We start from the raw sequence: 11,906 nt of genomic DNA on the forward strand, positions 1-11,906 counted from the left end.
TTAAGATGATAAGAGCACAGTCCTGCTTCCTATACACAAAATCCAGCAGAGAAAAGATAACTTTCTGATTTTATGGTTTCTGTAGTCACCCAGTCCTTGATTTCATGTTTATTTTCCCTGTTTTCTTTTCTTGTTGTCTCCTGGGAGAAGTATTGTGGCTCACAGCACAGGTTTTATAGTTTGATTTACCTGTCATTTTCTTCAATATTTATCAAATGAACAATGTTTGAAAGCTTTTAGTCTATCCTGCTTCTTCATAACATCCTGGGCGACAAAGTCTTATTTTTTTTTTCCTTTTGAAATTATAAAGTCAGGGAATAAAGAAACATTTCCTTTTCTCCTTGAGCTAATGGTGTGTGCAATGACACAATGATAAGCATAATTATGATCATCCAGCACTGTTTTCAAGAATCTTAACTTTCTCTATGAAAGACTGATGATATTGATATTTTACCTGTATATTTACTTAATACCGAACATCCGTTTCTTAGCTGTATAGTATTTTTGAGACCTGTCTTGTGGAAAAGAAATTGAGACTATGATCCATTTAATAATGTTTTTAAAGCCACACAACTATTAAATAGCACCAGTATTTAAACATGAAACATCAACTTTTTCCTAAATGCTTAAGAATCAGTAACTTGAATAACTAACATTTCACATGTGACACTCTTAACCTTTTCCTTTTCAAGAGCCTTTTTTTGAAGAAGTTTGTACTTGGTGCACACTGCATAGGTAAACAAAATACATATACTACTCAAATATTTACTGATAAGAAATCATGATGAAACCAAGTTAAAAACACTTAGGTATATATACATAATTGTGTCACTTGTTAAAAACAACCAAATTGAAATCGTGATGAGACAATCTGTTTATTTTATGAATAAAATTCAGGTTTTGGCTGAATATTTGAGCATTTTCAATGCCTTTCAAAATTGATCAATCTTTAATTTTATTATTGCCAATGTTGAGTATGTCACTTTAAATCAATTTATAGAACATATAATGTATGGTAAACACTTCATCCATGTATGTTTGTGACAATTTCAAAAGTAGTTGGAAGTGTTGCCCCAAACCAAAATCCATTTAATGATTTTTCCCCTTGAAACATCACAATAGCAACTACTTAAACAGCAATTATTGAAATCCAACAGTATATCATTATAAAATCCAAGTACATTCTAACTTGATATTTTCTTGCTAAGGAATGATGATGGGAAAATATTGTCTTTCTTTTCCATAATTACACCATTATTTTTCTTTTTTTATATGCAGAATGACCCATAGCTTAAAACTATGTTATAGGCATTAATGGTTATTCATTTTAGTAATATATTAAATATATTTCAAAGTAATCAAAATAAGTTTAGTGGGCTATGTCAAAATTATTATTTTATTATAATAAAAAGTATGCATTGTACATAATTTTTTATAGCATTCCATGTTTTTTACACTAGGATACTGAATGAACACAATTCAATAAATCCATCTTGAACTCTCATCTTTCTATAGGATATATAAATGAGCAGTTTTACACATTAATGTATATAATGTTTATTTGCTGGAAAATTGTACTTATAAGCATAAAGTAAGAGATGCTTTTCAAAATTTGTTTTGTTTTTTTGTATTTATGACGCACACACACACACACACATACAAGTGTGTGTGTGTATAAATGTATGTGTGTGGAGACCAGAAAACCATCTTGGATGTCACTCCTCTATTTCCACCCATTTTAAACTGTTGTACTTCTGTTCTAGTTGTTCATGGCTGCATGGCATGCCTAGCCTAACAGGGCAGTCTAGTTGACTAATATGCTTCTGGAAATCTTTCTTCCTCCCACCATTTTTCCACAGGAAAAAGTCAGTTATAGACACATGACAACCAGTTTTAGGTGGGTTCTGAGACCTAGAAGTCAGGTTCTTAAGATTGTGTGGCAAGAACTTCATCCATGGAGCCATTTCCTTATCCAGGAACTACTTTTTGAATGCTTTTAAAACATATTTGAGCAAGGTTAAAAAAAAAAAATGTAGAGGTCCCTTCTGAGCTGCAACTAATTTATCTATCCAACCAATCTCCCACACTTTTTCCAGGGTCTAATTCCATGCTAGGGAAATTCTCCCAATACATCATATGTAGCCCAAGATCCACATTCAATTTTCACAACTAGTTTGGTCACTCTTGCTCTTGTCTGTTTCATAAACTGTATCTGGGATTCTCCCATAACCAATCTTGCCTGCTACCATCCACAGGTCCCTTCTGCTCAGCATCCAGCTGCTCCCCTCTGTCAGGTTTCCTATAACCTGGTTAGGGTTAGGTTTAGGGTCTAGGCAATGAGTCAAAGAAATCAAGAAATTTGAGGGGAGAAAAGGCAGCTCAATAAAATTATAGAGGAAAAGAAAACTTAAGGAGAAAAAAAAAAAACCTTAGAAAACACAAATGTAAGGCTAACAGAAATGACAAAGAAGCCAAGACTTGAGATCAGAATTCCACAAGGAGATTGAAACATTGAAAAGGACCCAGGGCCGTGGCCCAGGGGAGCGGAACAGGGTGACCCTGACTGTTGAAGCCCTGCAGCGATGCTAAGCAGGTTTCTAGGCCCGCGCTACCAGGAACTGGTCAAGAATTGGATCCCCACAGCCAGCATGTGGGGCGGTGTGGGTGCTGTGGGGCTGGTGTGGGCCACGGACTGGCGGCTGATCCTGGACTGAGTGCCTTACATCAATGGCAAGTTTAAGAAGGATTAGGCAGCTCCCTCCTCTTGCCACAAGCCTCACTGGTGCCACACCCAGCCACCTCAGAAGCAGCCCTGCGGAGGATGCCTAGGAAGCCACTCGCTCCTGGGGAGCTTGCCTCCAAAAGAAAAAAGAAAAGGACGCAGGCTGAAATGAAGATGGAATTGAGAAACCCAAAAGCTTAGAAAACTTAAGAAAAAGCCTTATAAGTAATGAATCAAGCAGAAAGTAGAATGTGAGGAGTTGAAGATAAAGTAGAGGATCTACGAAACCTTTCATACAGGCAGAGATGATGGAGGACAATCCAAAGTCCTTGGCAAAGACCAGATCTACAACAAGATTACAGAAGAAAACTTGCCCAAACTAAAGAAGAACACACCCATTCAGACAGATCAAGCATAGAGAACACCAAATAGGTCTGGAAAAGAAAGTCCCCACTGCATATCATAATTCCAATTCTAAGTATACGTAACAATAAAAGTATAATTAAAGCTGCAAGAGAAAAACCTCAAGTCACATATGAAGAAACCCCATTAGAATAAAAGATTTCTCCATGGAAACTGAAAGTCAGAAGAGCCTGGAGCAATGCATTTTCGAGCCCACAGATGATACCAGCCAGTCTAGAGTGATATAACCAGCAAAAAATATCTGCCATAATTGAAGGAGAAAGAAAACCATTTCACAACACAAACAGCCTAAAATATTTATATCCAACAAACCAAGCACAAAGAACATACAAGTAGCACTACTTCAGGCTGATGAGAGGAATAAGCATAGCAAAGGAGCTGTGGCAAGAAGTATGATGCCGTAATTACCAAGACACAAATTATTGCTGAGAACACAAAAACAACACCAAAAAAAAAAAAAAAAATTAACAACATGGTGACCACAATTTACTCACATATTCCAACAGTAAAACTTTAAACATCAATAGCTTCAATTCTCTAATCAAAAGACCCGGGGTGACTAAATGAATCAACAAAGCCGTTCTATCTGTTATTTATATATTAAAAATAATAATAAAAAAACATCTCTTTGGTTTAAAGATAGGCAGCACTTTAGAGCAAAAAGATGAACAAAAGAAACTGATGACAGTCATGCTCAAGACAGAAAAACAAATGAACAAACAAACAAAACAAAAACTCCCAAACAGTAATACTCACAAGCCAGATGACCGCAGAGTCAAGGTGTGCCGGGGCGATGCTGACATTAGTCTGCTTGCTCCATATTGCAGTGTTGATCCTCCATGGAGGAAGAATGGAATCTCTTTTCAAAAGTCTCCATCAGTAATAGAAGCCACAAGTCCTTGAAGGCCATTAAGAGTTTGACTTTACTTTGAATGAGTGGAAAGCACTGTGGGCTTTCACATACACACTATGATATAATTAAACATTACTACCATTATCTAAAAGGTAATAGCAGCCGAAAGGTAATCTTTGGCTACTACAATACTTTAGGCAAAGAGCATACTCTAAAACATGTATTTGAGTTAGAGGCAACGCTTGTTAATGGATGAGAGGATGAATCATCTAGCGCGCTCGCTCCCCAAATGCCACACATTCTTTCTGTCTGCTCCTTCATTCTGTAAAGATGTGCCTCTATTCTGCCCAAACCTGTATTTTAGAAAGAATAGAGGGGACAAAAGAATTTGAAGTATGGCTATTAACAAGGAGAACATCAGAAGTCACATACAATACTGACAGTGACGGAAGCTTTTAAGGACAGTGCAAAGAAGATGAAGATACTTCTGCAGTCTGTGGATGTGAGCTAAGGACCTTCTGGTAGTAAGACCCAAAAGGAAAGAATGACTCGAGGAATTTCTGACCAAAGGTTTGGATGAGGTTGCCATTCTAAGATGGAAAACGTAGCAGAAACAAAAAAGACTGAGTGTGAGAGATGTAGGAAAACAATACAAATTCATTTTCAGAATTACCAAATTCAGCGTTCTTGTGAGAAATTCAGGTGAGTGTTGTTGGGCTAAGAGATGCGGAATGAGGACGGGAAGTCTGACTCATTAGTAAGTAGAGATGTGCAACTGTGACAACAGTGAAGAGCAGTTCTGCAGCTTTAGAAGGAGACAACTCTTTCGCAGTGAGTATGCGACAGGGACACCTGTATTTAAGAAGTAAGGTGCGAAAGTGTCCAGAAGTTATGGGACAAATTATGAACCTGGAGGGTAGGGAAGCTAAAGAAATGGGAGTGAATAGTTAATCCTATCAGATGTGGTGAACAGTCACAGAACTCAAGGATGTAAAGTAATCTGGCCTAGTTAGCAACATAAAACTAATCTGTGACTGCTAACCTCGACAATAAGGAAGAAGGAGAGATAGTGTCAGTATAATGGATCTATTTCATCAATTAAGAAGGATTTCTTGCAGGTTGCTACTGCATACTCAAGTATTTATTATTCATCCCCTTTTCTAACACATGGCATACAAGATAATAGAAACAAGAGATTGACCACATGTTTGAACTGGAAACTTTTATTGCAACACTAACTAAATTACTGACTACATTTTGTTTCTGCTGAGCCCCTTCCACATCTTTAAAAATATTACCCTTGGTTAACTTCTACTGATAAAACTTAAAAAAAAAAAAAAAACTGGTATATGTGTTTTTCTGAATTGCATTTGTCATTCCTGTTTAACCATAAATGCAGTCTTCCTATTTTTAGTGTCACTAAGAGTTTCTGCCTTTGGGGGCTAATCACTGAAGAGTTGTGAAGTGTCAGTTATTTGTGACTGGAAAAATCTATTTTGATCACTACCCAGCCTGCGTTCAAGGAATGTCACATTCCACTGTGTGCTATGGTAGATCACAATATCATTTTACACTGAATTCCAAATTCTTTACACCCCACCACTAATATATCTGGATATGAATACCCTAATTTGTGAGCTACATAAGTCCTTTGTTCCCTTGCAATAGATGTCATGCTAAACTGTCCTTCGTAACCCAAAGACAGTGTTCCTTCCCTATAAAGCACCCCATTATTGCCACTTGCAGTGGAGAGCTTTTGTAGTCTCACTCAGTGCTCCATTCATGTCCTTTCTAATAAAAGCCTCTTTGTGACATGCACATTAGAAGTAGAGCTCCCTAAGTCCCAGGTTCTCCAGAAGAGCTCTACACAGACGAAGAGAGAAGCAACGTTAGCATGTGTATACTTAGAGCAAATATAAATAACGGAATGGTCCACCGAGGGTGTCAGTCCCCTTGCAATGATGGTGACACCAGGAAGAACTTGCGGGTTGATTTTCACACATTGTTCTGCAGCAATGTTTTACTTTCCCAGCCTTAAAAGTGTTTACCTACTTATTATACTTTCGCCTTACTGTACTTTCACCTTTCACCTCACATTTTCAGTGTTAGAAACTTATGCATATGCAGATACCAAAAATTTCCATAAGGATGTTCGTATCAGATAAAAACATTTGAATGAAATGTAAGAATATTTGGATTTTAGTGTTATGTTTCCTCATTCTTCTATATAAAACATTAAAAAGAAGATTAAATTTGACTTTGAAATTAACAATGTTTTTCAATAATTTTGTATTTGATATCCAGAAGTATGTGTCTTTTTTCTATTTATTTCAAAAAGAAAGAAAGAAAGAAAGAAAGAAAGAAAGAAAGAAAGAAAGAAAGAAAGAAAGAAAGAAAGAAGTAGGATGGAAGGAAGGAAAGAAAAAAGAAAAGAAAGAAAACTAAAAACTATACGGGAAGAAAGTCAGACCAGATATTATATTAAGCTGTGGCAAATGTGTTCACCTTTTATAGTCCCCATGTTTTATAATGAAGATACTTCATTGAAACAATGATGCATACTTCAAGGGTTCCCTGGAGAGCAGTGAATCCTGTTTGGAGAGATTCATGAATATGTGCATTAGTACAATCCAACTGGAACTTGCCCTTAAAAAAAAAAAATGAACCACAAGAGAAGCTGATCAGGTCCTGCTTATGTATATAATCAGAAGGTTATCATATTATCCCCCTCTCCATGGGAAAAGCAGATGCAGAGTTCTCTTCCATGAAAAATGCCAAATGAAACTGTTTTTTTTTTCCCTCTGTAATGTTCATCATGTGAAACCCGCATCAAGACCTTTTAATACTGGGTGAAAAGAACATAAAATAAACATGGCACAATTTTAAAATAAATTACTGTTCTTTTGTTTTTGTTTTTGTTTTTCCATGAGCTGAATCATAGTATAAGCCTTCAAATATGTATCTCTGACTTAATTTACTGAATCACTATCAAGATTGTATTCAGTTAAAGGACTTCTAGAGCTTTCACAAATGTTAGAAACATTTTAACACACACACACACGTGAATATCCTTAAAGATGAATGAGGGACACATGGCAGATCTTGAAGTACTAGTTTATTTAAAGCACAAAGAATTTGAGGATAAATATTTCCAACCAGCAGTTGGTGCCATTTCCAAGAAAAATGGCCGACCTCTACAAAGCCCATGACAATGATAAAATGCATGTAGGTGTATTTGCAGATTTATCTTTAAGTTTTTAACTCTAAGAATCTCAAACAAAGCTGACATTATATAAAAAGAATCCTGTACTCCCTATCCCCCCCAAAAAATCTTCAGCCATTAATAAATCACCTAAACCCACACCCATTTTAAGTTGTTTACCTGGCATTCTGTACTCTGTATTAAATAGAAATACCATTTTAAAACATGAATAATTGCTACAGGAAATTTTAAGAAGTTTCCCTTTAAACTTATGATTAATAATCTTAATAAAAGACATTATGTAATTACTTATAGATTGTAGATTGCTAACTTCTGTTCTCTGGGTACAACTCTTGTCAGTCCTTGCAGCACTGATGTGCAAACGTGGAGAGAAAAAAAAATGTCTCCCAAACCCAAAATTTATAATAATGTTAAACTGTCTTCATTCTTGCCTGGCAATTTCATTTTTGACATGTGGGTTAAGTCATAACTTAGGAATCTGGTAATGAATTGCCAGACACTGTTGCAACTCTTCATTTTTAGTCCCTGTGTTTATGGAGAAGAAAACAATGTTTAAGCTTGTTCATTTTATCTCTCAAACTCTGGATTTCAAGACTTGCTTGGACATCTTAAAAAGGCTTCCAATCATGACTGTAGAGTCTGCCACCATTTCAGAATGCACAGTGAGGACAAGGAATTGATGTTAATCAGAAAGTACATGCCACGGTAGCCAAATATTAAGTTATTTCTAACTTTTCTCCAGAAGCAGTATTCATGTTTGGGAAAACTAGTATTTTGCCACACTCTAAGGAAGAAAGTGTTTTATTTAGTAATAGTTCAAATAATGCAGTAAAAATGTCTCTGTGTGCATTTGAACTGGCCCTGGTGGCCTGATTCAGTATTTTGCCCATTTTCTTGGCTTTTTGAGCTTCACACACACAAAAAGAAATTGTACAAAACACTTAGCACTGTTTTTTTTTTCAGGGCTAGTAATGGGGCTTTCACTGCACAAAGGCAGGAACAAATTATTTGGAAAGGTGAGAGTTCTCAGAAAAACTGGAAAACTGTGCCCATACATTTTGGACTCAGCTCTGTTCACTGTTGCTGTATGTTTTCGATCCAGTGTCTAGTATCTCTGAGGATTTGTGCTTATCGTGTAAAATACGGAGTAAGATCATTGGATGGATCCGCAAACACAAATTTCACAAGGAAGAACGGTTTTAAAAGCAAAATGGCAAATAAGTCATGTTATAAGAATTTTTTTATAAGGGTATACCTTTTGCAAAAGGTAGTTTTCATCGGCAACACTACCATCTGTGAAGTGAAAACGGCTGGCTACTGAATTGCTCTCTCTCTCTCTCTCTCTCTCTCTCTCTCTCGCTCTCTCTCTCTCTCTCTGTGTGTGTGTGTGTGTGTGTGTGCATGCGCGCAGGGGAGAGGTGGCAGTGAGCGGGTAGAAGGTCAAAGGGTAAATTCCAATTGCTGTGACATATTTTTATGAGCTGAATCCTAGCCAGCTTTTAGCCTTGAACAGGGATGAAGATCTTAGGAAGGGAAGGAACATGAATGGGCTGGTCAGGGAAATCAAGAAGTGCTCTCCCAAATTAGCAGCTAATTGCTCCCCAACCTGCCCTATTCATCCATTTGAGCTTTATTTTATTGTGCTGGACTTGAAAAGATCCGTTTCCTAATAAAGGAATGGTAGCAAAAAATCTCAGTTGCAAAATACAAAGTTGTCTTCGAGATTTTTTTTTTACCTCCCTTTTACAAAGCCTTTGGTGGTTTTCCTTTGTTGGGGGTGGGGTGGGGGGGCGAGGGGTGAAGCATCCTTGAAAATCTGAAAGAAGGAGGAGAGTACGTGGGAGTTAGTTCTCAGAGCAAGGCTGACAAAGCGCTGCAGCGGCGGTAGGAGAGGGGAAGCGCGAGGCTGATGGAGGAGAGACAGAAGGGCCGCAGCGGTCTCGCTTTGTTAGAAGCCCGAACTCCTGTTCCCCAGCTTCCTCTCCTGCAGGCTTCCCTCACAGTTGCGGCCGATTTTCTGCTTTAGAGTAGACTTGCATTCAGGCAAAGAGTAAAAGGAAAAGAGGTGAAATAAGAGGTAGAGGGGTGCAGGAGGGAGGGAGGGAGGGAGGGAGAGAGAGAGAGAGAGAGAGGTGTCAGGGGCCGCAGCCCAGGCGAGCAGCTGCCAGGCCCGCCCAGCATCCCAGTCCCCGCGGTCTCCAGCGCGGCGGCGGCCACCGCACTGGCAGCAGCTGCCGGGAGGCCTCGCTGGTCCCCAGCCGGCACGCGCGCCAGGGTCAGAATGGGGAGTCCCTTTAGCTCTCATCTTCTGAGCAAGCAAATTCTTCACATTCCTACACTGGGGCCCTCTGGGCGTCAGCTGACTGGCAGCTCGCTCCAGGTCCTAAACCTACCACCTCCGGGGACACGCTAACCGCTCGGGCTGTGTTCTAGGTGTCCCAGCGTTGTCCCCTGCAGGCTTCTCCTCCCTCCCCGGCCTGCCCGAGGGTCTTGCAAACCCAGCTAGCCCTGGCGGGGATGCAGAGCCCAGACCGGACCATCATTTTCAATGTTCCTGGGACAAACCCAGGCGTAAGTTAAGATGGGGTCCGGTCCCAAGGCTTAAAAGAAGACGAGCAAATTAGGCAATTTCACTATTAGCAGAGGCGGCGTTATGACCCTTTTTGTTGTAAAAGGGACATAAATGTAGCTGTAGATTGAATGAAGTTATAGGCCATAAAGGGCAAGAGAGAGAAGGGGAGAGATAATAGGCGCTGTCCATCTGCGCCTCTTACCCTCCCCGTGTCAGACCTCCCCAGCAGTGTTGGTGGCAAACAGTCTCCCCGCAATAATAAATGAGGGAAGGAGGAAGGATAAATGCCACCGAGCGCGGCCGTGCATTTTAGAGTGGCGACAATTGCTGTTTATTTGCTTTTCGTTTATGAAAATGACAAAGGGCAAGGTTATGTGTGAGACATCTCCGCATAGTGTTTCACTCGCGGTTTTGGGACTCGGGTGACTGGAAGCAGCCACCTTTTTCCTTCATGTCGATATGGGAAATGTTTATAATTCTCTTTCCAAAGTATGGGTTTTTCTTCTTTAAACACTTTGGCAGAAGCAAACCGAACAACTTTGGAACATCTAGTCGTCCCGTTTTCCTTTACCAATCCTATACCCCAAGACCAAAGTTTATGATAATTCCCACATATGAAGTTCAGGTCTCCTGTGCAAGTATACTTTTTTTTTGAAAATATATTTGAACATTTCATCTCTGAAAATTTTAGACACTGCTTATTTGCTGAGAAATTAAGTAGATTTACTCTTTTGTTTCATTTTTTGGTTTAAGGTTAAAGTCAAATCAAAGGAAATTCTCCATAGCTTGACAGCAGCTGTACACCACAGCCTAGGAAAGGGAAAAAAAAAAATTGGCTTAGACTGACCAAATAAGATACATTTTAGTTGTTTCTTTGTGTATGATAGTTGTTTTCAACTAAATCTGGAAATGCGATATTCTTAGGGCGAAAGATATTTTGTCATCATTTCAAAGTGATGATTAATAACAAAAGTAGTAGCCTATTTTGAAATTTTAATATTTATCTATGTTTCATGTTTTTGTTACTAAAAATGGAGTGGGACATGTAGAAATAATACCACATTTATTATAAGTTAAGGTGATTAAGATAACTTAAGTATAGCTGAAAAACAGACACCTGGAATTTATATTTAAGTTATTTTTCCTATATCTAAGTAACATGTGGGAGCTTTCTGTAAAAACCTGAATCTTTTTTTTTTTTTATTATTTTAAAGACACAAGTATAAGAACATTTCAATACTATGTATTAATGTGAGATTAAGGGACATTTTATGAACTATATGAGATTAAAGGAAAGTCTACAGTTTATTAAGTATATTCTTTATATACCTCTCAAAAATGAAAAACAGGAGCATATTTGTTGATATTTATATTCCAGTATGGACAAATAGGATTTTTGTGTTTCTGATTTCATTCAGATTTTTTTATATCCTATGTTTTTAAATTTGTTGATATATACTCTTGAGGTTTAAATTAATTTGCATCGGGAGTTTTGTTCTTTATGCTCTTTTGATTAGTACCAAAAATCAAAGACTTACTTATTCACTGACTGATTAAAATTTGTAATACCACTAGTCTTTGCTAGATACTAACGTGGTGCACATTTGACATCACTGTATTTCTATAAAATAATATGAAATGAGAAACATATTCCACATAATAAGAACCACACTCTTTAACCACACAGTTAAAAAATACACACCATTTAAAATGTGGCTGAAATTGTATTTCTTTATAGTCAAACAAAAGCTCTCTGTATGGAGATGCAGGGATTTCTTGGGCTTTGTCTAAATTTAAAGTGCCCTCTACTGTCCAAAGAGCATACTACTCGAAGCGAAAACGACAAGACTGAAATCACCACCTAGATAGGTAGAGACAGATGGCAGAGAAGACCTTAGATAATATCCTTGCTATCAGCCTGGACCTCCTCCTTTTCCATGGCTCCATCAGAGAGAGCTATACTCTAGTTCCAAGTTAAAAGTTACATTAAAATTATTTGTAACTTTACACTGATTGAGATCCCCTCTCCCCTTAGTTTCGTCTCTAAAAGGGAAATTTTACTTTGGTTTCACTGTAAGAGTTACAGTGATGACATGACCAGTATATAGAAACG

The 11,906-nt window shown here is 38.0% G+C and overlaps 1 pseudogene; it reads left to right on the forward strand.

Moving 5' to 3' along the window:
- Positions 1-2,535: 2,535 nt before the first annotated feature.
- On the forward strand, positions 2,536-2,841 carry LOC129671673 (cytochrome b-c1 complex subunit 10-like; annotated as a pseudogene).
- The last annotated feature ends 9,065 nt before the right edge of the window (positions 2,842-11,906 follow it).

This window comes from Psammomys obesus, unplaced genomic scaffold (assembly GCF_907164565.1).
Source record: "Psammomys obesus unplaced genomic scaffold, mPsaObe1.curated_primary_1811, whole genome shotgun sequence".
NCBI lineage: Eukaryota > Metazoa > Chordata > Mammalia > Rodentia > Muridae > Psammomys > Psammomys obesus.